Genomic DNA, 24757 nt, shown 5'->3' on the forward strand with positions numbered 1-24757 from the left:
TGGCTGTGTGACCTTTGCCAAGTTACTTCACCTCTCTGAGTCTGTTTTCGTCACACATAACAAAGGGTTAATAATAATAGTGCCTTAAAGCCCTTAGAATAGTGCTTACAACACAGTATTCAACACACGTCAGTTATTATCATTAACATTATTATATGTGGTAGGATTATGGGCGATTCCCACCCTCTTACGTGTACCTTACTGTATTTTTAAACTCTCTTCAATGAGCATACATCATTTTATAATAAGAAAAAATTATCATGGGGAAAAACCTTCAATTAAATTAATTCAATATAGTTTCAGCCAAAAGAACATTCTAAAGACTAGCGACAAGGTGGTTTGGAGTGAGCAGAGCTGCATCTCTGGTGTGACTGCATAACGCACACACGTGCTCTCGGTCCCTCTTTAGCAAACACGCCCATGTCTCCTCACAACCGTGGCTGAGGTTTACACCATTACACCCCGCAGCGTGAGCGGCCGAGGCGGCTGGTCTGGCCACCCCCAGGCCCGGCCCCGACCGTCTCTGGTTCGTCGATGCCTCTCTGGCCCCGAGAGCACAGCCACGGGAGACAGCAAAGCCCTGCCTCGCGGCTGGACCCCTGCAGCTGAGTTCTGACCCTGCCACCGACCAGCTGTGTGGTTTCGGCCAGCCGTGCGACCTCCCTGCCTCAGTTTCCCCACCCACAAACGAGAGACAACAGGAACCTCCAGCAGACGGTTGCTGTGAAGACCCAGTGAGGCACCTCAGGCACCACGCCAGGCACCTGGGAGCCTGCGCTGCGCTCCCCACCCTCGGGTCCTCCGTCACCCAGGTGCTGCCTGGCTTCCTCTTTCTGGTGCATTTGTGGAATGGGCCACATATGGTTTCCTCGACGACATCTCTAGTGGTTCTCCCCAGCTGTCCGAGTCCAGCCCTGACCCCTCTCCTACTTCAGGACCAGAGCTCTGATGCCCCCCGGAATGGTTCCCTTCCTTGTTTGCCCTGGTAAGTCAAACGCAGTCAGCTCCAAACCCAAGCAAACATCACCGGCGAGGGACACAGCTTCCTTGTAACAACAGTGTTGCAGTTCTTCCAATGTCCAAGGAGTATTTTTATTGATACCTACCTGTTGTGGCCATTTTGGCTGAAAGGGCTTATTCAGGTCAATTTAACACATCTTATCAATGGTTTACTCAAAAGGTTTACTCAGAAAGGAAGAGGGTCACCCCTGCCCTCAAGAAATGCTTAGTGTTCTGGGTGAAATAAACACAGGAATAAATAATTTTAATACACTGAGTGGTAGATTCTCCGATAAACCTGCTGAAGGTTTGATGATGGCTCAAAGGAGGGGTCTGTCGGCTCCGCCCAGAGGGGAGGGGTCAGCAAAGGCTTGAGCTGGGCCTTGCAGGATGAGCAGGAGTTTAGCAGGTGGGCAGGGAGGCAAAGATAGAGAGAGCAGAGCCGACAAAGGCCCTGGAACGCGAACGAGCAGAGCACGTTCAGGAGGCTGCGCCTAAAGCCGCGCCTGCTCCCCGGGCTGTGGGAGCAGGTGATGGAACACACTGGAGGGCCCCACGCAGGGACGAGTGGTGCTTTTTGAGGCCACAGCCCTCTTCGAGAACCTGATGAATGCTACCGACCTTGTGCCTCAAAGGCACAGATTCACAATTTTGCATCCAACTCTGAAGACCTCCCACCAACCCCCGAACCCTTTCAAGGACCCCTGTGTTGATGACACCCAGGTTCTGCACCCTGCGCGAGCATCCTCAGGAAGAAACCTGGTAACTAACGTGCCCCGACCCTGCATTCTGCAGCGTGGGTTATCCCTCCCTAAAAGCATCGCGACACACTTCCCCACATCAAAGCTGCCTCACTTTTTCCCGGTCACCGACCCAGGCCTGCGAGATCTCTGGTGATCTCTCCCCAGAGGCCAGGAAGCGCCTCCGTCACCCTTGGGGTCACCATCATGTCCATAGGTGCCACCAGCCCAAGAGACACTCCATTCTCTGCCTGTCCACCTCACCCTTCACTTTCCATCGCCAGCTTCTCCACCGGTGACAAAGCCACAGCCCCAGCCCCACAGTAACTCAATTATTTAAAAACTGCACCCTTGAGAAGGCCTTTGGAAGCCAAGCAGGTTAGAGCTGCTGGTTCCCCTTTACCTGGCTGCCTCCTTCCCCCTCAGGGACCCCACTGTCTCATCCCCACTCACATTCCCTGTGCAGAGACTCACCAATGGGATCCCCGTGGAGGCATCTGGCTGATGTGTTTGGTGACCCTCCTTAGCTGGGAAAAGCTGACATGGCTTTAAATATTTAACCACTTTAAATACATAGGTAATGATAGTAACTTTGCTGATGGCAGCTTGAATGAAGCTCCAGATCAAATAAGATTTGTTGAAGCTAAAATACTTCCAATTAAGTCCCCGGCCAGCTTCCCTCACAGCAAACAGCCACAAGGGACAGCTGTGTATCCCGCGAGAGCACTGGACTTGGAGTCCACCTGCAAAGAGGGGCAGACAGTACTCTTTTCCACTGTGTAGTCGTGAAAATCAAATGAGATTGTGTCTGCAAAACCGCTTCCTTTGGGGACCTATTATTAAGTGGATACAGATGTAAGGGATAACTATCACTGATAGTTTAAGTTGCTCCCTACTCGTCTAAAGGGTCCATCCTATGATTTGCCAAACCTCTTAGTCAGAATCTCTTTAGGACAGCAGGGACACAGGCCCCGGGCTGTCCCACAGGCCCCCAGAAGCCACCCCAGCACTGACACGAGGGCTGTACTCTCCTCCCACAGAAGATGCTCCATTTCAAGACGTCATCCCCTAGACAGAGTGTACCGTGTGCTTCCTCTGACCTTGGTTAGACCCTGGGCTGAGTGCCTCTGACCTGCTCCGGAAGTGGCTCTGGCCTTTCCTTCCCTTGCACAGAGTTCCTCAGGAGAAAAGCAGCCTCTCACCTGACCCCTGGACCAGTGAGGACACTGACCTTCCCCCGGATACCTCCCCTGGGAGGACCCCAGGCCATCCCGGGATACAGTCAGGGCGCTGAGCCCCAGTGGGCACCAGCGGAGTCGTCCTGCAGGCTTACCTGGATTGCCTTGACCTGACGATGGAGAAACTCTATGCCTTCCCCCCTCCGACTTCTTCCTTCTCTGGAGCGAGCTAAATCGTTGAACAGGAGGGCTGCCAGTTTAAAGGTCTCAAGCAGCAAACTCCAGCACCTGGCCCACCTCAGCACTTCAGGAGGAGAAGGGACCTGAGGCAGCCTGCCCAGCCAGCCCGAAGCGGCAAGGAAGCCAAGGATGATGGCCAATAAAATACACACAATTTCATTACTAATGTGAAAACAGATTCTAACTCATGGAGAAAGAAGAGGGAAATCTGCTCGGAATACTAAGTCCCAAGGATTTGGAGTGGCTGGATGGGCTTGTCCTGAGACAGTGGGCCTTTTACAAAACAGACTTCACGGGGAGGGAATCAGATAGACACGTGCCTGGTAGACCGGGGTGGCACTGGAGGTGGGGGCCGTCACCTGGCACCTTCTACTTCCCGGAACAAGCACCCGCCTGTAACTACTGTGCCCCATTCTTTCTTCCCAAGAGGAGCAGCATCGCCAGAAACACCCCTCCTCCCCACTGGCCTAGAACCAAACCCGTCCTGGAGAGCAGACCCAGAGACAGGCCCGTGTCTGGGGGGACGTGCGGAGCTTCTGAGACCAGGAGCGGTACTGGATACCCAAGCTTCTCCCTATCTCTAAAGGCTTCCGCCCTCATTAGAGCGATGTGATATGTGAACGTCCGTGGCTATGACACCTAAACACACTTTTGTTTATTACGGCTAAATAACTAAGACAAGGGTTTTACTTAAGCATTGGCCTTGGCAGTAAATCTCAAGCTTGCTCTCCGGGTTTCCTGGCTGTGTGATCTGTAGATACTGATCCCCGCCCTCCACCCTGGGTCCAGCCCCTAACAAGGAAAACTCATTCAAAGGTCTGCTTTTACAAAGAACGAGGGAGTCTGTGTTCCAACCTGTACACAGAAAAGCGCGTATTTGCTCTGCTGCAGATTCACTCATTCATTATTGAGCATCTACTTTGTGCGTGGCGCGGGGCCCGCACTGAGGTGAAAGCAGGCCCGGGCAGCCCTGCGGTGCGGTGGGGAGGAGCTGCAGACGCCCCTCGGTCAGGCACCTCGCCAGGCGCGCGGTGAGGCGGGCACGGGGCGTCCGGAGCCCAGAGAAGAAGCAGTGATTAGCTCAGCCTCGGGGTCTGGGGACAACCCCCAGGAGGTACTTGCATTTGCCCCCCTCACTGTGGGTTTCCGGGTAGGACTCCCGCAGGCAGGACAGAGACTGCTCTGGTGAGAGACCCCACGGATCCCAGTTGTACCCACCCATCCTCGTTCTCCTCGTGCCCCATAAAGAGCAGCGCGACAGCCCTGCTCAGGGCAGTGACTTTATTCTGAAGCTTGCTCTTTGGCTGGGACGCTGTGAAGCATTTGTACACAGGAGGTCCCCCACCCCCGACCACAGCCCAGACTTCCTCCTGCCTTCATCCTCTCATTTCCAAAGAAACTGTTGGCCAGGTAAGGAGGGGATGACCGAACTGCAGAAAGGAAGGGGAGTGGGGGGAGGGGTCCTGTGTGTCCGCTGATGAGCAAAGAGCAGGGGACAGTGACACAGATCAGTAAAGCTCGCTCTCCTTTAACCGCACTGTAGACCTTCAAACGTTTGACGCAATCACCCTGAGTCCTCTCTCCCACCTTCCTGCAGCCCCCTGGCCATGTCGCCAGCCCGCTCCTGGATGCACTGTGGATTTATTCAGTGTGTCTCAGGGTGAGGCGCTCGGTCCTCGGTGCCACGTGCCCCCCGACATGCTCTAATCAGGGTCCTTCCTATAGCTCGCATCGGGGGCCTCACGGAGGTTGTGTCAGCCCCACCTCCAAGTCCTCTGCCCAAAACGAGGCCAAGGCAGGTCGCCCCATTCTGTGTTCAAAAATCTGGACGCGAGACTTCTCATTCACTCGTGGTTAATTCCATCGTGTTGGCTTTGGCCCGTTGTTCTGCCTGTCCATCACCCACAGGCAGATTCAAGTCACCCGGTGGAGTAGCTCCCCTCCCTCCCAGCCCGGCAGCATGTGCGCATTTGATAATCTGCCTCCTCGCTCTTCATCCAAGACATCAATAGATATGTCACCCCGGATGGGCCCATGATGACACCGTTGGCACCAGAGACCTACAGGAAGGGCTCAGCTAATATTTGTCATGCAAATAAGTAACCGAAGGAAAGCCTAGAAAAGGTGAGTTCTCTCTGGGTCCACCCTGCTCCTTAATCAACGCTCTGGGTCCGACTACAAACCAGCTGTAAATCCACCTGTCTGCACATAAGGGCTGTTTACAGCTTCTCATCTTATTCCTAAGGACACAGTCAAGGCTTGGCTCAAGGCTGCCTGAAGTTAAGACACCCGTGTCTAAGATACTTAGACACAGTAAGCTTTTAAAAAAAAAAAAAAGAGCAGGTGAGGTTGACCTGCTTGCTCTTTGTGAGAGCTGCCGGCCCCGGGGAGCACCCACGTCCCCAGAGCTGCAGAACCATCTGCTCCACGCACTCTTTCCAAATGCTGGAGGAAAATAGCAGGACACAGAATGCTTTGTAGTATTTTTAATCTACTTTTTTCTTCTCTGAAAACGTCTGCCTGTCTTCAGTCTTCTGGCACCCCCCACCCTCCTCCCTGCGATTTCTCAGCCCAGTGCCTCTTCCCCTGCGCCCCTAAGGATGTTTGTCGTCATCTCACACGGATCCGCAGCTTTGACCCACCGGGGTATAAACGCAGCCCTGTGGTCAGGAGAGGCCAGTCAAGCTGGCCAATACTGTCCTCATGTGTATTCATGCCTACTACCGAGAAACACAAACTACGCCCGCTGATTGGAGGCGGGTTATAGCATCGCTTCATGCCTCGAGGGCCGCTCGCGATGTGCGGCACTGCAGATGTGCGTGGATATGTGTGCCAAACAGCACTCAACATTCGGAGTTCCTGCTACAGTAATAATAGTGAATGCTTGTGTCACTTCTCTGCTCAGGTGCTAAGTGCCTCATGTATGTCGCTCGCTTAATCCTCACTTCAGTCCTGTAAGGTGGGTACTAGTGTTCTCTCCACTTCACAGCTAACGGAAGCACGCCGCGGGAAGCAGTACACCTGTGCCTGGAACCCAGACAAATCCAAGCCCGAGTTTGGGCTCTCAGCTACTGCCGCCTTTTCTTAGGCATGTTTACATACATCAGCAAGACCCCGTCCCAAGATGTCCACTTCACTCCTTCCAGCCCACCGGCACACATCACATTCTCTACATCTGGCTACTCCTCATCGTTCCCTGAACATTCCACGTACTTTCACACCACAGGTGCCTCTGTTCATGCTATTGGCTCTGCCTAGAATCCCCTTTCTCCTCTTTTCTACCTTGAAAACTCCTGTTCATCCTTCAAAGCCCAGTTCAACGTCATCTTTTCAGTGAAGCATGTCCTACTCCCATCCTGGACAGGATGATTTGTTCCCTCCCTTCCCGTCCAAGAGCAATCTGCTTGCACTGCACAGTATGATAACTGGCTACAGCAAGTTTTATGAATAGTGCAGGATTCTGGAACAGGGGGGTAGAAGCCAGGTGGCTAACAAAAAAAATAGTAAGAATAAAGCTTGCAGTTTGTTGGGCTTTCACTCACTCACTCATTCGATAAACACTTACTTAACGTCTACTGTGTGCGAGGCTCTGTTCCAGACACCAGGGATAGAGCAGTGAGCAAAACACAGCGATCCCCGCCCTCACGGAGGCTACGTGCTAGTGAGGGGAGACAGGCAATAAGCAAGACATGTGAGTAAACGTACTAGAAGGTACTAAGTGCCGAGAGGAGGGGAAAATGGGGGGAGGGACAGGGATGTTTTGTCATGGGATCCTGATCTCAGAGACTCATGCTCAGTTGCCACAGGAAGGTTCCAACCAGAATGGCACAGAGGGAGTCCCTTTAACTACGCACAGAACGTGGCCAGGGCTTCAGAGAACACGTGGGTCCCTCCACTGTCTCACTTCCAGCTCTCGCGGTGGTGATGGGGAGCCAAGGCTGTTCCATTACTTTGAGGAGGCAGATACAGACGAAAAAGACCACCTGATGGCACAGCTGGGACTGACACACCCAGAGCAACCACACCTAACAGTGACGGAGGGGTGTCCGTACACACAGGTGCGCTGCCCAGCACTTTACATGGATCATTTCTTCACATCCCACAGCTTTAGAAGGTGAATGCTGATATCAGCCACCTTGTGTAGGTGAAAAAACTGAGGCTTGGAGAAGTTAAGCATCCTGACCGAGGACCCACAGAGGTTAAATGATGGAACTGGGACTCAAACACGGGTCTGACTCCGAGGCCACTACACCACCTCCCCAAACCCCAGAAGTCATTAGTCTAGAGCTAATCGGCCAGGAGTCTTATTCTCTGGGTCATCCCTAAAACGTGCCCACGAGCAGAGACAAGACACCAGGAGGGAGCAGAGGAGGACTCTCAAAGCCAAGCCTGTTCCAAAGAGGGAGCCTGCATGGTCCTAGGATGACAGCTGGGCTCCTGGAATAAGAGTTCGGTTCTGCAGCCAGCGTGAGGGGCTTGGTTGAGGGGAGAGGCTCCAAACCCAGGCCTGACCGGGCACGTCCCTCCTGGGCTCCCCACACGCCTCTCCTGCCCCCCAGACCCAGCCCAGTGCTGCCGTCACCACACCCCAACCTGCCCTGCACAGGAGGCTGGAGAGGCTTCCCGGGAACCTGTGCCCCTGCCAGGGGCTTCTCCTGCTCTCTCCTCCCTTCTCCCACCAGGCCGCGGAGACCACCTGCCACAAGTCCTGTCTGACACTCCTCCATTACTGCAGTTACCTGCTTCCCGTCCCCATCCAGGAAGGTCACCAAGGACCCCTGAGTTGCCAGATCCCTAAGCACAGTTTGCCCTCGTCTTACTTCCCGTACCTTCCTGCAGCGTTCCGTGCTGTGGACTACTCCCCCACTTCTTCCTGGGTTTCTGCGACACCTTTCTCTCCTGGCTGGCCTTCTACCTCTGGCTGCTTCCCTGGTCCCTCCCGTGGACTCAGGCCCTCAGTGCAGGTGGCTCCAGGGCCCCGTCATCAGCTCTCCTCTCTTTTCACATTAAACGTTCTTTCAAGGGGCTCTCATCCAAACCCGTGCACCCCGTTTGCCTCGGTTACAAAATCTGCATCCCCGGCCTCGGCCTCCCTCCTGGGCTCTGGGTGCGGATGTTCGACTGCTGGCTGGACACCTCCACGTGGATGTTCCACAGTCACTTCAAATCAGCTAGTCTAAAACAGAGCTGAGGCCATCACCTGCTACTGCAATCTAGCCCTCCCCTGTACGCCCTGTCTTGGTGAATGGCTCCCAGCTGCCCTAGACGGAGACTCAGTGATCACAAATGCTGGTGAGGATGCGGAGAAGAGGGACCCCTTGTGCACTACTGGTGGGAATGTAAACTGGTGCATGGAGGTTCCTCAAAGCATTAAACATAGAACCACCATATGATCGAGCAATCCCACTTCTGGGAATATATCCAAGGGAAATGAAAACACTATGTCAAAGAGATATTCGCACCCCCTCATGGTCATAGCAGCCTTATTTACAATAACAAGACGTGGAAACAACCTAAGTGTCCACTGACGGATGACTGGATAAAGAAAACGTGGCATATATATACAATGGAGTATTACTCAGCCACTTAAATAAACCAGGGAAATCCTGCTATTTGGGACAACACGGATGGACCCTGAAGGCATTTTGCTAAATGAAATAGGTCAGACAGAGAAAGACAACATCTGCATGATCTCACTTACAGATGGAACCTAAAACCCAACAAACCTAATACACAGAAAAAGAGATCAGACTTGTGGTGACCAGAGGTGGGGGGAGGGGTGGTGTTGAAGGAAAATGGTCAAAAACTTCCAGTTACAAGACAGATAAGCATCAGGGATGCAACACACAGCACGGGATGGTTAACTCGCCGTGGGACACACAGGCAAGTTGCTATGAGAATGAATCCTAAGAGTCCTGATCACAAGGAGAAAATTTGTTTTTTGGGTTTTTTTTGTTTTGCTTTCTCTTTTCATTGTATCTAGATGAGATTATGGATGGCAACTAAATGCACTGCAGTAATCATCTCACAATATATGTAAGTCAAACCATTACGCTGTAGCCCTTAAACTCATACAGTGATGTATGCCAATTATATCTCAATAAAACTGAAAAAAAAAAAAACCCTCTGTCCTATGAGAGTAACTCGTATTAGGAATTCTGTAACTAATGGGCCTTACAGTTACATTAAAAGGGTATGAAGTATCGGAATGCTTTTTTTTTTAATTAAATCACGTTTAGTTAGTTTTAATATTGCATATATTTTCTGTCTTGGAAAACATGCTATTAACTAATTAATGCTAGTGAGTCAATAATACATCAACTTACAGTCTTCAAGTCAGGATTCGGGCCATATCTCAGACTTCGAATCAGCGCGGTGAAGCTGGAAGGGATTCCGTTTCTCACTTCAGGGACCATGAGCGTGTGGTCTTTATAGGGTAAAGATGTTTTTATTGATTTGGGAACTGTGGTATTGTGATTTATAATAAGATATGTATATATATAGTAAGATATATAAATATATATATATATATATATATTTAGTCTACATCCCCATTTCTGGCACAGAGCTCCTAAAACCCTTGGAATTTCCTAAGCGGTGAGCATGATAAAGTGTCTCGTTATGTTAATGAGGTGACTTCTGGACCCCACCTGAAGACAGAGCTGGTTGCCAGATCTGACCACGTGATTAGAGGGTTCTGGGAGAGGAGAGGGGCTGGAGGTCGAATCAATTGCCAATGGCCAAGGATTTAATGAATCACGGCTATGTAATGAAACCTCCATAAAACTCCCAGAGGACAGAGTTCAGATAGCTACCTGGTTGGTGAACCCAGGGAGTTCTGGGGAGAGCGGTGCCCCCGGAGAAGGCATGGAGCCGCATGCCCTTTCCTGTACCCTGTCCTCTGCATCTCTTCCATCTGGCTGTTCCCCGGTTACATCCTTTTACCAGTAATCTGGTAAGAAACGTGTTTCCTGAGTTCTGTGAGTCGCTCTAGCAAATTCATCGAACCCGAGGAGGAGGTCGTGGGAGCCTCTGATTTACAGTCCATCAGTCATCCTGAGTTGGAGGGGGTCGTGGGAACCTCCAATCCGTAGCCAGTGGGTCAGAAGCACAGGGAGCAGCCTGGACTTGCCGCTGGCATCTGAAGTGGGGCATGGTCTTGTGGGACTGAGCCCGTCACCAGGGGAACCTGATTCTGCCTCCAGGTAGATGGTGTCAGAACCGAGCTGAATTCTTGAACACCCTTTTGGTGTTTGAGGATCGCCTGGTGCTGTGAGGGAAACCCCTCTCCAATCCCCTGGGAATTGGTCTCAGAACACCAAAAGAGGGGCTGTAACAGGTAAGAATTTGCCTTTTGATGAGACTTCATCCATGTACTTTATAAAAATTAATCTTTGTTAAAAAAAAAAAAGACCTAAGAATCATCTAAAAACCTGCCTACACCCACCCTCCCTCAGCCTCATCCAATCAGCCCGGAGATGCCCTGCAGATCCTACCTCCTCTGTGCCTCTGGGGCCCCATGGGCCCCTCTGCACCTCAACTCCCCAACCTTCGCCAGCCCGCAGCCCTCCTGGCAGGGCCACTGGCCGGCTCAGTAGCTCCCTCCGTGCCTCCAGGCTGGACGCTGCAGCTGGAGTGATTATTTCCACAAACAAGCCGTGATTACATAGCCGTGATTCATTAAATCCTTTTACACTGATTTCTCCGTGTAAAATTCCTCAGTGGCTCTCTGTAGCTTTCCAGATAAAGTTAACACTTTCTGATGTACACACATAAGACCCTCCATAATCTGGCTCAGCCAAGGACACCCCAAGGTCACTGACCCAACCCTTGGTGCAACATCCCTAGGACAGACACAGCCATGAGGCAGCAGGTGCTGAAGGAGCCGGCACTCCTGAACAGACGCCTGAGTTCATGGCTCTGGGCCTCCACCAGGACAGGCGGGACCCGGGCTCCGCCACCTTAGCCATCGAGGGAGGTGCTGACGGTACCTACGTGTGGGGTTGTTATAAGGACTAAACTAGATAGTCTAAGGAGCCCTTCGACACTGTCCCATGCTCAGTGAGTGCTCAGGATGGTATCATTATTGCCATTGCTCTCAGCCCCTAGCCTGACTCCAGGTGCCCCCCTGGCCCCGCCATCACGGATGCTCCCTCTGCCAGGTGACTCCTCCTTGTCCTTTGAAATGCAGCTCAAGCTGGACTGCAGGCACTGCTCCTCCTCCAGGAGGCCTTTCCTTCTGCCCACATCTGACTTCAGTGTCCCCATGCCCCGCCCCCCGACCACCACGCCGCACTGTATCACCTGTTCACATCTCCCACAGAGCGCTGGACTCAGGAATCTGTCCCCTGAGGGACACAGGCTGATCACAGGGCCTGGCTTTGACTCTTGCCTCATTGAATGAATGAATGATGCAGCAAAACCAGGGCTGGTCCCCTAAGTCTCCAGGCCACTGCCCTTTCCACTCCCTTCCAGAGAAGGTCTCAAAGCATTTAAATCCCAGAAGAAATGCACCAGGAAGACTCTGTCCATCCTGAGTCTCCAGATACTCCACAAAACACCAGCTGAGGAATGAGTTATGGGAATCCACTTGAGAGGGCCCAGGGACCACCGGGAGGCCAGCGCCAGAAAACAGAAGATGCTCATTATGAAGCCAGTGGAATGAAACCCAGGTTGAGGGCGCAGGGAAGGGATCACATTAGAGAAAGAAAAACGAGGGCCAGGCAAGCAAACTACTTAAGCGGCCAGCTGGGACTAGAAGGGAAAGACACGCTAAATCAAACCCCTGACAGGCATTTGATGGACATTCAATTAACAGTTACAATATTACTAATTTACACAAAATGCCTAAACAGTACCCACTCCCCCCATTGTGAAGATCCTGTGTTCAGCGCCTCCCAGCTGTTCAGACATTCCTGCTAACACCGCAGGGCCACCAGGCCACTGTGCCCATGCCCAGGGTAGACCCCATGGCACTGGGGCAGCCAGATCAAAAGAAGCTGGGGTGAAGGGAGGGCCACGGTGGATGCCCAGGGCTTGGCCTGAGGTTGGGGAAAGGATGTTCAGCGCAGCATGGGCAGGGCGCTTCTGGAGCTGCGGAGACACAACCGACCATTCAAAGAGGCCAAAGTCAGAATCAGGCAATCAGCTCTGCTCTGCGGCCCGGGAGTCCGCACACACACGGTCTTTGGATGTCTCTCTCCCTCAGTCCACGGCGCTCCGAAGGTCAAATGCCTGCTGGGTGCACTGAGGCCTTTCTTCATGCTCAGAGCATCCAGAGATGAGGCAGGAGGAGGGTCTCCATTTGGGAGTAAAAGAGAGGAAGGGAGATGGCACCCACTTCCCAGGGACACCCCGAGGTCACTGACCCAACCCTTGGCATGGCAGCCTTGGGCCAGAACCTTGAGGCGGCAGGATGCGGAAGGAGCCAGGCAGAGCTCAATTCTAACAGGACCTCAGGCAGGCCCCTCACTGCTCTAGGCCTCAGTTTCCCACTTCTGTAAAACGGAATAATACTGGTGCCCACCTCAAGACCAGCTGAGGATTGGAGAGCATGGGTGCCGAGTGCTGGGTCCTCAGTGCTGGCGATTCTTGGTGACCGAGCACTCATTTGGGCAGGGCTGCAGGGCTGGTGCCCGTGGTGGGGGTGGGAGGGCAAAGGGAGGAGGGGGCGGAGGGCAGTGCGGGCCCTCATGCCACCACTGCTGATGGAGGAAATCCGAACGGTGCTGCAGGTACCACCCGCACACAAATCCCAAATCCCCTCACATTTCCTAAGCCCTCCAAAAGCCCAGCTTTAAGCAAAGCAATTTCCCAAGGAAAGCACGAGGGCTGCCTCCAGATATATGAAGGGCTGTCATGTCCCTTCTGCTTACACGTCCCTGTTTTCCCTCTTGATCCTAAGAAGCGGGCCCAGCAGGTCTCATATCCCCATTCTATGGATGAGGAAATTCACACACAGAGAGGTTAACTGACTCCCTCAGCGTCACACAGTAGCAGGTCGTCTCTTTCTTAAATTATATTTTTTCCAGCCCATGATTCTCTTGGGACACAGCAGGACAGATGAATTATAGGGACAAAGATGTGTCTCCTGTAGGGGAGAGGGGTGGTGGCTCTGAGTCCCCTCAGCACCCAGGGCCCTCCCTCTCTCTCCCCCTACTTCCCAGACATCATGGAGCCTGTGATGTGTCCCTCGGTTTTCTTAGACTCTTCTTAGGTCTCTGCCCTGCCTGGCAGGACCTGGCTTGCTCTGGAACTCAGGTGTCAGAAACACAGGCACCCACTGGATGGCAGGCATGGGGCCTTGTAGGAAGCGACGTTTCACATTATGCATTTTAAGCACAGGTAATTGAAGCAGACGTTGGAGAGCTATTCCCCCGGCCAAACAGCCACCTCCTCAGCCTGGAGACACTGCCACCGCCACCGGCGGCAAATGTGCTTTCAGCAAGTTGTAACATGCAGATTAATGACTTCCCAGACTGGACCAGGAACCAGGCCGGGAGTGAAGAGCTGCTCCCCTGCCCGCCCCACCCAGATAAGCCCTCCCATCCCACACCCCAGCAAGGACCCTGCAGTGGCTCAGTCCCCGCTGTCACTCGTCTCCACGAAGTACCCTTCCCCGCATCCTCTCCCCACAGGCCATCGACCAATTCATTTGCTCACCATTATTTTTAAAACTCAAATTTTACTAGCAGTGGAGCGTGAGCAATAAATACTAATACACTGTTCGCACTTGAATTAGCCCTGCATGTCCTGGGACCACAGGGCTGTTTGCCAAAGCCAGACTTGCTCCCCACCGGCACTTTGCGGTCGGGACACAGGCCTTCCAAGGTCATGGACTCTCAGGTGCCAAGCAAGGACAGGGAGGTGCTCTGAGGACTCACACTTCGGGGCTCCCTGATTTCTAGGCAGGGAATGGAGCTTCCTGGAAGGAAGGGCAGCAATGGTGGGGCTGCAATGCTAAAAAAATGAACTGGATCCCAGCTCTGCTGCTTATAAGCCAGGTGACTGGGCCACATCCACTTAGCTACTCTGAACTTTCATCTCCTCATCTGTAAAGTGGGCCAATAACACCCACCTCCCATGGTTGCTGGGGGGATTAAATGAGAAACTGGCTATGAAAGCGTCTGAAAGCAAACTTGCACACAGTGGGCACGGGGAGCACGAGGGAGGGAGGCTTCCCTCCACCAGGAGCCCAGGGCCCCTGAAACCACTGCCACCAGTTCCAGCTCCGTGGAAGGATAAAGGATGGGCAGCGCCTTTCTGGGTCACCCCCAGCTCAGCGCCCAGCGTGGCAGATGGAGCAGTGGACAGTGCCCGTGGGGAGCGCTCAGAAGGGAAGGAGAGCAGGAGGGGGAGGGGCAGGAGCAGCGAGAGGCCCTATTCAGGCTGCAGGAGGCAGCAGGAAAGGGCTTCATGGAAGAGGAACAGATAAGCAAGAGTGATACAAAAGAAGGAAAGGAGGTGAAGGAAGGGGTTCCAAGCAGGTGGAAAGCGTGTGCAAAGGTCCTGAGGCAGAGTCAATGCTACACTGGGGAACTAGAGCCAGCACTAAAGACTGGCACCTGCTACATGGATGGAATCCCTAAGGGAGGCCCATAGTCCCTGCCCTCAGCCAGCCTCCAGTCAAATAAGGGTGGCAGGGCTGACATACTGGAGATAAACTTAAGACAAAAACAACCATAAACAACCATCACTTGCTAATGCACTTCCTCTATTCACAGTGTGTCCATCCTTGCTGAGGGCTGGGAGGTAGCCATCAAGAGCTGAAGGGGTTAATCAGGGCAGGCCTCTCAGAGGAGGTGAGCAGCTCAGCTGGAAGGAAGCTGTCTGGTCTCCAGTACTCTGAATGACACCACCAGGCCCTCTTTTCCCCAAATGATTGGAAACCTTGGACAACAATAAGGCTTTAATCTGCTTTGCCAGTTGCATATAAACGCAAACACATTGCCATCTCTCTCCCACTAGACAAGGCCACAGGGCAGAGTTGCTTAGTCTGAGTTCGGCTGACTTGCTTAGCCAAAGAATCAAGGCAACAAAAGTGCCTGGCTTCCCATCTTCCTCCCAGCCCCCAGCCCACCCCGGGAAGATGCAAGCGTGCCCCGAGCTTCTCCAGCTGAGCAGTAAGGCCTCTGCGAAGATGCAAATCCCCCACCACAGGCTCGGAAACGGTGAGGGAATTCAAGTTATGCATAAAAGCTCCCCCCTCCCCTCGGGTGCTGGGAGGAGAAATACTGCCAAATCTCCCTCTCACCCGGCAGGGATCTGCCCTGGAGGGTTTTAATTGAACCCTGGAGCCTCCACACAGCCTCCTCCCTACCGAGACCCTTGGAGATGCCCTCCCACTCCACCAGCATGGAGCACAGCACCGAGCACAGCACGGAGCACAGCACGTCTCGCTGCTCTCCAGACAAATGCCTCCCTTCTGGTTCCTGCTTCCCACTTACTCCCATCCTGGAGGCATCTCCAGACTGGGACCCGCAGGGGAGCAGCTGTTCTGCACATTCCACCCCAAGCTGTGAGCCAGCAGGACCCTGGCACAGTCAGGGTTAAACGACAAGCCAGACCCAGGAAACGCCCCCCAGTTAGCCCAGGAAGGGGTCCGGGCAACATTTAGGTCTTCCCTGCTCCACGGAGAATGCAGCTCTGGAGTCAGACCTGTTCTGAACCTACCTCTGCCCCAGGCTAGCTGTGTGACTTTGGGCAACTAATACAACCTCTCTGAGCCTCCGTCTCCCCATTTGTAAAACAGGGGCTGTCGTAAGGATTAAATGAGAAAATGCATGTGAAGGAATTGGCACACTGCCTGAAATATTCCACAGAAAGCAGCTGTTTCTAGTAACGTCATTCCGAGTCTCCTCTTGGACATTCTGTCAAACGATGGCCATTATAACCTGACCATTTTAAGCATTATAAGCACTTTATTAAAAAAAATTTTTAATTGAAGTGTAATGTACATACAGAAAAGTGCACAAAAGTGTAGAGTTCAGTGAATTGTCCATAGAACCAGCTCTTGGATCAAGAAACAGCATTATCAGTACTCTAGAGCACCCCACCACCCCTGGCCCCCCTTCCAAGGGTAACTCCTCTCCTAATTTCTATTACCGCAGATTACTTTGACTATTCTGGAATCTATATAAAGCCACCCAGTATGTACTGAAAGCACCTTATTTAAGAAGCCCTTCCATAGATGTTAACCGATTTGCTCTTCCCCAAGCCCTAGCAGATAACGCTGTTTTATTACCCCATTTTATTGCTGAGCAGAGGCTTCAGACATGGTAACAGACTTTCCCAAGGCTGCATAGTAAGTAAAGTGGTGGGGACTCCAACCCCAGGCTGCCCAAGGCCCTCTCCTGTCACCTTTCTACCACTCCAGGCTCCTTTCCACACATCACACCAGACTCCCCTACCCCCATGCTGCAGGGAACCCCCTCCTCCAGGAAGCTTCCTGGGATTGCTCAGAGAGGAGCCGTCAGCCTGTCCTGCTCTGCCCATTTCAGCCTAGACACCGGGTCTCAATACGCTGCTAACCTGGGAACGTCCCTGATGGGCATGTGTCCACTGCCTGCTGTGGGTCTGCACCATGTCTCTGCCTGTCTCTTCACCTCATGCCTCTTGGGGGTCACAACTCCCAGAGGGCAGGGCCTGCTCCATGGCTCGTTCTCTGCTCTGCCCAAGACAGAGGGGCTGGCTAGTCGCCGGGGAGAGTGGGGACACAAATGGTGGGCCAGGTAGGGAGCAGTAGAGCAGGGCGCCAGCTCCACTGGTTTGATAAGAGGCTCCTGGAGAGTCCACCTAGTGAGAGGCATGAGACAAGAAAGAACCAGGGGCCAGAGGACCCCATTTTTAATCCTGATGCTGCAAGTCACGTGACCTTGGGCAAGTTACTACCTGAGTCTTGCTTTCCTCACTTGTAAAATGAGATGATTGGACTAAATCTGACCTGACAAATGCATTGCACCCTGTGCCCGCAGCAGACATCCCAAGTCAACCCAGGCCCCGTCCTAGGGACATTCCGCCGCAGGCCCCTCTTAACCCAGCGCTGCAGGTACCCAGGCCAATCAGCAGAAGTGGGCACAGGAGAAAACCTAGCAGACACCACTGACCGTGGCCGGCACCGGGCGGCAGGAGTCATGGGGGCTCTGCATCCACGTGCTGCTCCTGACCATGCCCCGAGATCCAGGGATGAAAGGTCAAAAGTGTCTCAGCTCACGCTCTGAATCCTGGGGCCCTCCGTCCCTACACAAACGCAGTCCTTCCCTAGGTCCTCTGCTCCCACAGTCCCTAAGCCCCACCCTGCACGCTGCCCTCACATAACTAACTCTTCCCGGGAACAAATGAATTCTGTGGGCACAGGGCCCCTGCTCACACTGCGTGTCTAGAGGAACAACCCTGGGGCTCAGGCCTCTGCTCCCAGGCCTCCTCTGCACTCGTGGGAGCAGCAGTGCCCCTCAACCCTGATCTGGAGGTCTGAGCTCTCAGCACACAAGCCACCTCCACTCTCATTGGACACCCCTGTCTGGTCCCCTGGGCCTATAACCCAGCAGGACCCTGTGGGGCCTTCCAGGGTCAGACCCCTCCTCCATACTCCTTGCTGCAGCTCCTCTCTGAAGTACCCAGATAACAGTATCTCATGTATATTTCCTGAGTTTTTCAGATGCTAAAACCACCACCAAAGGGAAGAAATTAACTACCTGATGACTGACAGCACATGGCCCCAGACCGTCTGGCCCCTAGGGGTTGACAGTGTTGACCGCCCTGTTACCTCTATGTCAACCAGTTAGAGAACTGTGCACGAGTCGATCACGCCCCTCGCGACCCGCCTCCCTGACCTGGCCTTTGTGCTCTGCTGAAACCCTTCAGGGAGCTCAGGGTTTTCTGGGGCATGAGCCATCCCGTCCTCCTTGCTTGGCCCTGTAATAATCATCTCTCTGCATCAAACTTCAGTGTTTCAGTTTGCCTGGCCTCATGGTGCGGCGGGCATGTGAACTTGCCTTCGGTAACAGGCCCCTGGTGCCATGCTCAGCTGGGTTCGAGGAGGAGCTGAAGTGCTTGGGGCCAAGGTCCCGTCGGGCCAGGGCTGCCCTCTGTACTGGGTCAGTTCCATTAGGGGCTGCGTTAATCCCACGATCCACCAGGGAAATGTGCTCTGAGATCCACAACTAACCCTTTGATCCAGTAGGTCTCTGAGTTGAAGCAGCCCTCCCAAGATTTCCGGAGCCGAGGCTCCACCATCCAGGGCCTCTGTGCGCAAGGGGCTCCCCAGAGAAGCCATCCATTCAACAAGTATGCATTGAGCACCTACTACATGCCGGTCCCGTCCTAGCTGTGGGGGCTGCAATGCTGAGAAATGGACATAGACCCCGTGCCAGGGGAGCTCAGGTCCTGGGGAGACAGACGATGACCTCTGCTGACCTCCCTGAAGCATCCAAGTGTGGCCTGACCTGTCATGGTCACCAGCCCTTGGCCCTCTTCCAGGTGAGCTGCTTAAGCTTCTCCCGGGCAGGGGCTGGAGGCTGGAGCAGAGACACCTACTGGCTCCCTGGGGAGGCACTGGCCACCAGGAGAAGCCATGTGTATAGAAGAAAAGGGGTGATGCTATGTATGGTCCAGCCGTGTGACCTCAGGGTGCTCTGGGAGCATCCATTCCCTCCTGGGTCAAATGGAACCAACAGTGCCTATCGTGCAAGGCTGCGGTGAGGATTTGCCAAGACATATGAGGACGGACACTTGAGACGCGGCAAGACGGACAGCACTGCTGGCCCAGGAACATGGGACAAAGGTCGGCTCCACCCCAGCTCCTGAGGCCCAAGGTCAAGTCCTGAGCATCCGCCTCTGCCAAACCCCCTCCCCAAAGAGGAGCTCGGGGGAGGGGCTGCCCACGAGCAGCCAGCCTGGCCGGACTCGCGGATAGAAGTGCACTTCCTCGGCTGGCTTCCCACTACTCATGTCATCCCACTGCCTTGCTTACTTCTGACCTGCAGCCTACCTGGCAGGTCCACGCTCCAGCCCGTTTACTCTGGCCTCTGCCAGGACCCCTGCCTGTCAAAGGAGAAGGGCAGGGTGCTGCTTTCAGCCAATAGACTGGGTGGGCTTTCTCCACCTACTCGCCTACCCTCAGAGTTGGGTCATCAGAACTTTCTGGCCCACTGGTGGGGTGTCTGCAGCATCACCCAGTCCCACAGGAGCACGTGGTCACCTCGGTGCTCAGACCCCTGCCCCCAGGACCTGAGGCCCAATCCATCCTCTGACAGATTCAGAAGATACCTGTGCACATATTTACTAAGGGCCCAGCCCAGGGGTGAGCTCACCCCGCGCCCCTCTGAGGCCGTGCCTGGCACCCAAGAGGCACTCGGGAAATGTGTGCTGACCAAGGATCAGGCACCAACCTGCCCAACAGGCCAGTCCCAGCCTTGCACATTTCCTGGAGTCCCCCCCCCCCCCCTCCAGGCCATCATCTTCCTGCTAGGGGACTCTGGGGAAAAGCGTCCTGGACAGAAGCCCAGGTAGGAGGAGACTGAATCCTGGCTTTGCTTCTTGCTCATGAGGTGTCTTTACATCCCAAGGACGGGAAGGGGAAGAAGGGGCTCCAAGGAGGGGTGCAGAACAAGGACCCGTGGGAAGTAGACTTGGCTCATTATAAGGCATTGATGGACCTGGGACGGCTGGATTTGAACCCCGTGCCATCTGGTCTAGGAGCGCCACCACCGCCCCACATAGCCGCTGGACGAGGAACAGGGCTGCCCTGCTCGGGCTACCTGACAGGCAGAGAGAAGCAGAGAGCTGTCCCTGAAAGGTGACAGCGACACTTCATCCCCAAACCCAGCCCCCTACTCAGGAGCCCTGCCAGGCTGAAGAGCAGAAACCACTTCAGCTGCCCCGGCCCCCCCCCCCCGGCCCCCGGGATGAGCCTCCACCACCCTCCTCGGCCTCTTGAACTTCTCTTTTTTATTAAGTGTGCCTCGTAGCCGCATCTTAACCTCCTCTGGGCTGTTCCTTGGAAATGTCACTCAAGTGCACCCCTTCTGCCGTCACCTCCAGGTCCTCACCCCTCTTTGGGTGCCTGAGGATGCTGAACGCCTTCTCTTTGGCTCTCAAGGTCCTGTGGACTCAAGTGAGCTCAGCCCCACCCCTGCCCACCCTTCTCCCCTTAGGCAGGACCCTTCCTCACCTGCCCCCTCCCTCCTGCCCATCACCAAGCTTCAGGACACCCCTTGTCCCTGCTCAGCCCGTGCAGCCCCTCCTTGCCGGGAAGCCCTTCCTCCCGGTCCCTGCTAAGTGTAAGGCAAACCCTATTTTATGTAACCAAATGTTATAATCCAGTCACAACCATTTCTTACGTTCCTACTAGGAGCAGGGGCCGATTTATGGGATGCTGAAGGAGAGTGCTTGCTCTGTTGGAGGCGAGGATGTGAAAGGCACCAGGCAAAGGCGACACTCGGGGCACTTGTCAGCTGAGTGCAGGGACAAACAGGGACCGGGGATTATCCACAGCAGGCAGGAGCTGGGAGCTAAACCACAGAGGCAGCGTGGGAGGAGCCCCCTAGGGGAGGCTCCGCGGGCCCCTCCTGGGCTGCTCATCACAAGGGCAAACCACATTCCCATCGTGCACACATTCATGCCAACAACAACCCTTTGAGGCAGGTGAGATCATCCCCATTTTACAGGTGAGGCAAGTGAGGCTCAGAAAGGTTAAGTGATTTGTTTTAAGTCACTCAGGAAGTGACACCAGGATAGGAACCCAGGTCTGCCTGACACTGAGCAGCTGAAGCTGCCACCACTTCCTGCTGGGACTGAGGGTCGGGGTGTTGGGGGGGGGGCTTCCCAGGAAAAGGTGTAGAGGGCCTCGGGCGAGGGTGGGCAAAGAGGGGACAGAGGGTCACATCCAGAGGCATAAAGCTGGGGCCAGCCCATGGATGCCATAAACTCCAAGCCACCATCTGGAAACTCCATGCAGGAGCCCCAGGGCCAATGAGCCTCTTGTGACCAGGTCGCATGTTACCTTTGCAGGAAGGCAGGTGCGGCATCAGGGTGCCCAGGGAGGAGGCTGTTACCCTTCCCCAGGGGTGCACCACTGGAGCCCCAGGTGGGACGGTGATGGGGGGGGGAAAGGTCAGGCTGGGCCCCGGCAGTGCCCCAAAGCACCGAGGCTGAAGCGATATGGTGCAGGAGAGTGGGCTGGGGGCGCTGCGTGCCTGGGAGAACCTGGAAGGGGTCCAGAGGAAGTGCCGGTCTGGGGTGGGGGTGGCAGGGCGCTAATCTAGGGGCAGGGAGAATGCAGAACCAAGGACCGGCCAGGCCCCAGACCCAGGGTGGGGGCAGGGAGCCAGCCACCCCCCCACCCAGTGGGAGAAAGTGTTGAGCTGACAGACAGACAGAAGCATGGGATATGACAGAGGGAGGGCTGAACAGCTGAGACTTTAAAAAGCAACAAGCAGGGGCACAAGAGCCCGGGGCTGGGAGTCCAGGGGCCTCACGGGTGGCGGCAGAGCCTTGGACAAGTCACTTGACCTCTCTGAGCCTCAGTTTCCGGGGGATCGATAACCGTCCCCGCAGGGTGCTGGGACAGACGAAGTGCTTGTCTGGTTCAGATCCAGTGAAGGAATTTTTCTAAGAAGCATTTGGAAAACTGCAGAGCTCGATCCACACATAAGGGATGCGTACTACGCAGAAGCAACAAGACATGCTCTCTCCACACACGTTCCCGGCCACTGCCCGCCCGCACCAGCCACATGGCCACCAGGCCCCTCCTCGCTGTTCCTCTGGTTTTCCAAGCATTTTTCCCGCTCACCCAGGGCAGGTCTTCCTGCCCTTCTTCCTTCCTTCCGTCTCCACTGGGCTGAGACCCACACTGGGGGCGGCTGAGGCTCTCAGTCCAGGAGGCCCTGCATCCCGGCAGCTGGGACCTTCTCCCGCGAGTCTCTGCCTCTCTCCCACCACGCAAAGTTCCCTCTCCATCCTCAAGCCAGACCAAGAAGCAGACCTGGTCTCTAGGAAGAACTTTTGGTGCTGGGGAGAATGCCAGCCAATGATCAGGACGCCTAGGGGACGGGGAAAACATAGAAAACCAAAATCTCCTGTCACCCCCCCCCCACTAACCCCCGCCTCCTCCCCACCAGGCACTCCCAAGAGCTCCAGGGACCAGCCTCCTCTCTGGTCTCCACTGGCAGGTCCAGAGGAGGACAGGCACGGATGGAGCTGGAGAGGCAGGCGGGAGGCTGGTAGGCAAGCCCGGGCCATAGCTCCACGGAAGCCTTGATCCACAAGAAATGAACAAAACACGGAAAATTAAACAAACCCAGACACTGTAATGTGTGCATAATTAGATTAACTCTCCAAAGGGTTGTGACCTTGAGGAACACATCCAGCCAGTGAGGAAAATAATAAACCTGATTAATGCCAAGGCATGAGCTGCAGCTTCAGCAAATACGAGCCTGACGATGCCCAGCAGAGTTCCTGGGGCTTCCTCCCCGGTGGGGCTGGAGCACAGCTGACCTCTCCAGGCCCTCACCCTATCACACGTGCACAGACGCTCAGCGAGCAAGCAGGACCAGATTTCCCTCTCAGGCACCCGCTGCCAACCCAGACAGCCTCTATCCCAGGGGATGCCATACCCACTGATGGCAGGTGCTCCTAGAAGCGTCACTGTCACCCAGGTGACCCACAGGGAGCTTAGGTGAAGGTAGTTCTCTTTGTTCCTGGCAGGGCTCGCGGCCAGTCCTGGGACCTCCCAGCCTGGACTCGAGAGACGCCTGCTGCCTGGCACAGGGGCCCAGCCAAGCCCAAAGCTGCCTCCTCTCTCCAGACAACCCAGGCCCTTGGGAGACATGCCCAGGAGAGCCACTGGAGGGAGGCAGGGAAGTGGCACCTCGTGGCATCACCAGACAACAGCACCAGGAGGAAGACAGCAGCACAAAGTAGAGATGCCAAGAGCTGAGCAGCCAAAGGTCCGGCGAGGGAGAAGCTCGGCCGCATTGCCCGGCCACTGCCAGGCTGGCGGGCCAGAGGGCCCAAGGCCTCCCCCAACCACCAGCTCCCCCACCCCAAAGGCCCTGCCCACACTCCCTGGGCTCCAACTCCTCCCCTCTCACTTTCTCCAGCTCAAGGGAGCCAGGGAAAGAGACACAGGTGCTGTCGGTGCCTTGAAACCCCCGTCCCAGCTGTCGCAAGCTGGCCCTCCACCCTGGCCAGGTCTGAGCAGCTCACCAGAGCCCTCACTGGAGAGAAGCTCAGTCAGCTCCCCTCCCCCTTCGCCTGCCCAGCCCCCTCCCCCATCACACGCCCAAATGCAGGTCTCTAGAGTTTCTCCCTCACTTCCCACTCGGGTGAACGAGGGTGGGATGGGTGGGAGCCCCATTAGTCCAGGGAAAGAGGGTCATTTCTGATAGGACGCTGCTCCGCCCAAGCCAGACGGCGTGTAGAGTTGGGGGGGTGGCCGGAGTCCAGGGCAGGGGCCGGGGCAGTCGAGGCAGATGGCAATGAGGCAAGGGGAAGGGGGCTTCGTGGGCTCCAGGGCTGAGCTGGCACGGGGCACTGCAGCCGGGGACTGGGGCGACTGGACAAGCGGAGGGGGACAGAGTGCGGGGGAGAAGCGCCGGGGCGGGGAAGGGGCCGTCATCCCTGCAGGGGGCAGAGGCAGGGCTGGGAGTTGTACAGGGGCGGGGGGAGGACCAGAGCGGGAGGACGGCAAGCCCGAGGAAGGCATGCGGAGAGAGGGAGACCTGGATGGAGACTGAAGGAACTATGGGCGCAGAGCGATGCGGGTTCGGAGCCCGATCCGGAGACGCAGGGGCCGGAGTGCAGGGGACAGGCTGGCTGACGGCGGGAGAGGGGAGGAAGGGCGCAGGGGAGGGTGGGGGCGGGGGCCGGGAGGGCAGGAGAGGCAGAGACGTCAGAAGGAGGGGGTACGGGCGCAGGAGGGGGCGCGCGCGGGGGGCGCGGGGGCAGCGCAGGTGCGGGCCGGGGGCGCCGCGGCGGGCCCTGCCCTTACCTGGGCGGCTCCGCACTCCGAGGGCTGCGCTGGGGCCGGGCGCTGCTCCGCCGGCCGCCGGACTGTTGTTTTCCTTTTTCCCTTCTTCCGCAGCAGCCGCGGCGGCTCCAGCGTGATCCGCCGGCAGCTGAAGGCGGCGTCTGTGTCCGGCGGCGACCGAGCGGGGAGCGGGCGGCGCGGGAGGAGCGCGGCCGAGGCGCGGGGCGCCGCCCGGCGGGCAGCGCGGGAACTGCGGCGGCCCGCGCACACCTGCCCGGGGTGGGGTGGGGGGGCGCCCCTTCGGGGCCCGCGCGTCCAGCGGCCCGCACGCCCTCGCCGCCCGCCCGCCGCCTCGCCCGGGGCGCCCCGGGGCGGAGGCGTGGGAGGGGCGCGGCGGGCGGCGGCGGCGGCGGCGGGGCCGAGCGGCCGGGGCCAAACTTGCCGCCGCCCCGGGGGCGCCGAGGCCGAGCAGCAGGCGCGGGGCTGGGGACGCGGCGCCGGGCAGGGGCACGAGGGGCGCGCGCGGCCGAGTGGCCGCGGGACGAAGTGCCAGCACTGCGGTGGATCGACCTCCGGGGGACCGCGGCGCAGCCCGCACCCTGCACCGCCCTGCGCAAAGGGGCGCCCACCCC

The 24757-nt window shown here is 55.9% G+C and overlaps 1 long non-coding RNA gene across 1 annotated transcript in view; it reads right to left on the bottom strand.

The window, feature by feature from the left end:
* The window catches only part of LOC135319414 (uncharacterized), a 55074-nt gene extending 30821 nt beyond the window's left edge, over nt 1-24253 (bottom strand). Inside the window, exon 1 of the long non-coding RNA XR_010377994.1 lies at nt 24147-24253. This is a non-coding gene — a long non-coding RNA (uncharacterized LOC135319414). The remainder of the gene's footprint in view (nt 1-24146) is intronic.
* Between the last annotated feature and the right edge of the window lie 504 nt (nt 24254-24757).

Source organism: Camelus dromedarius, chromosome 26 (assembly GCF_036321535.1).
Source record: "Camelus dromedarius isolate mCamDro1 chromosome 26, mCamDro1.pat, whole genome shotgun sequence".
NCBI classification, from domain to species: Eukaryota; Metazoa; Chordata; class Mammalia; order Artiodactyla; family Camelidae; genus Camelus; species Camelus dromedarius.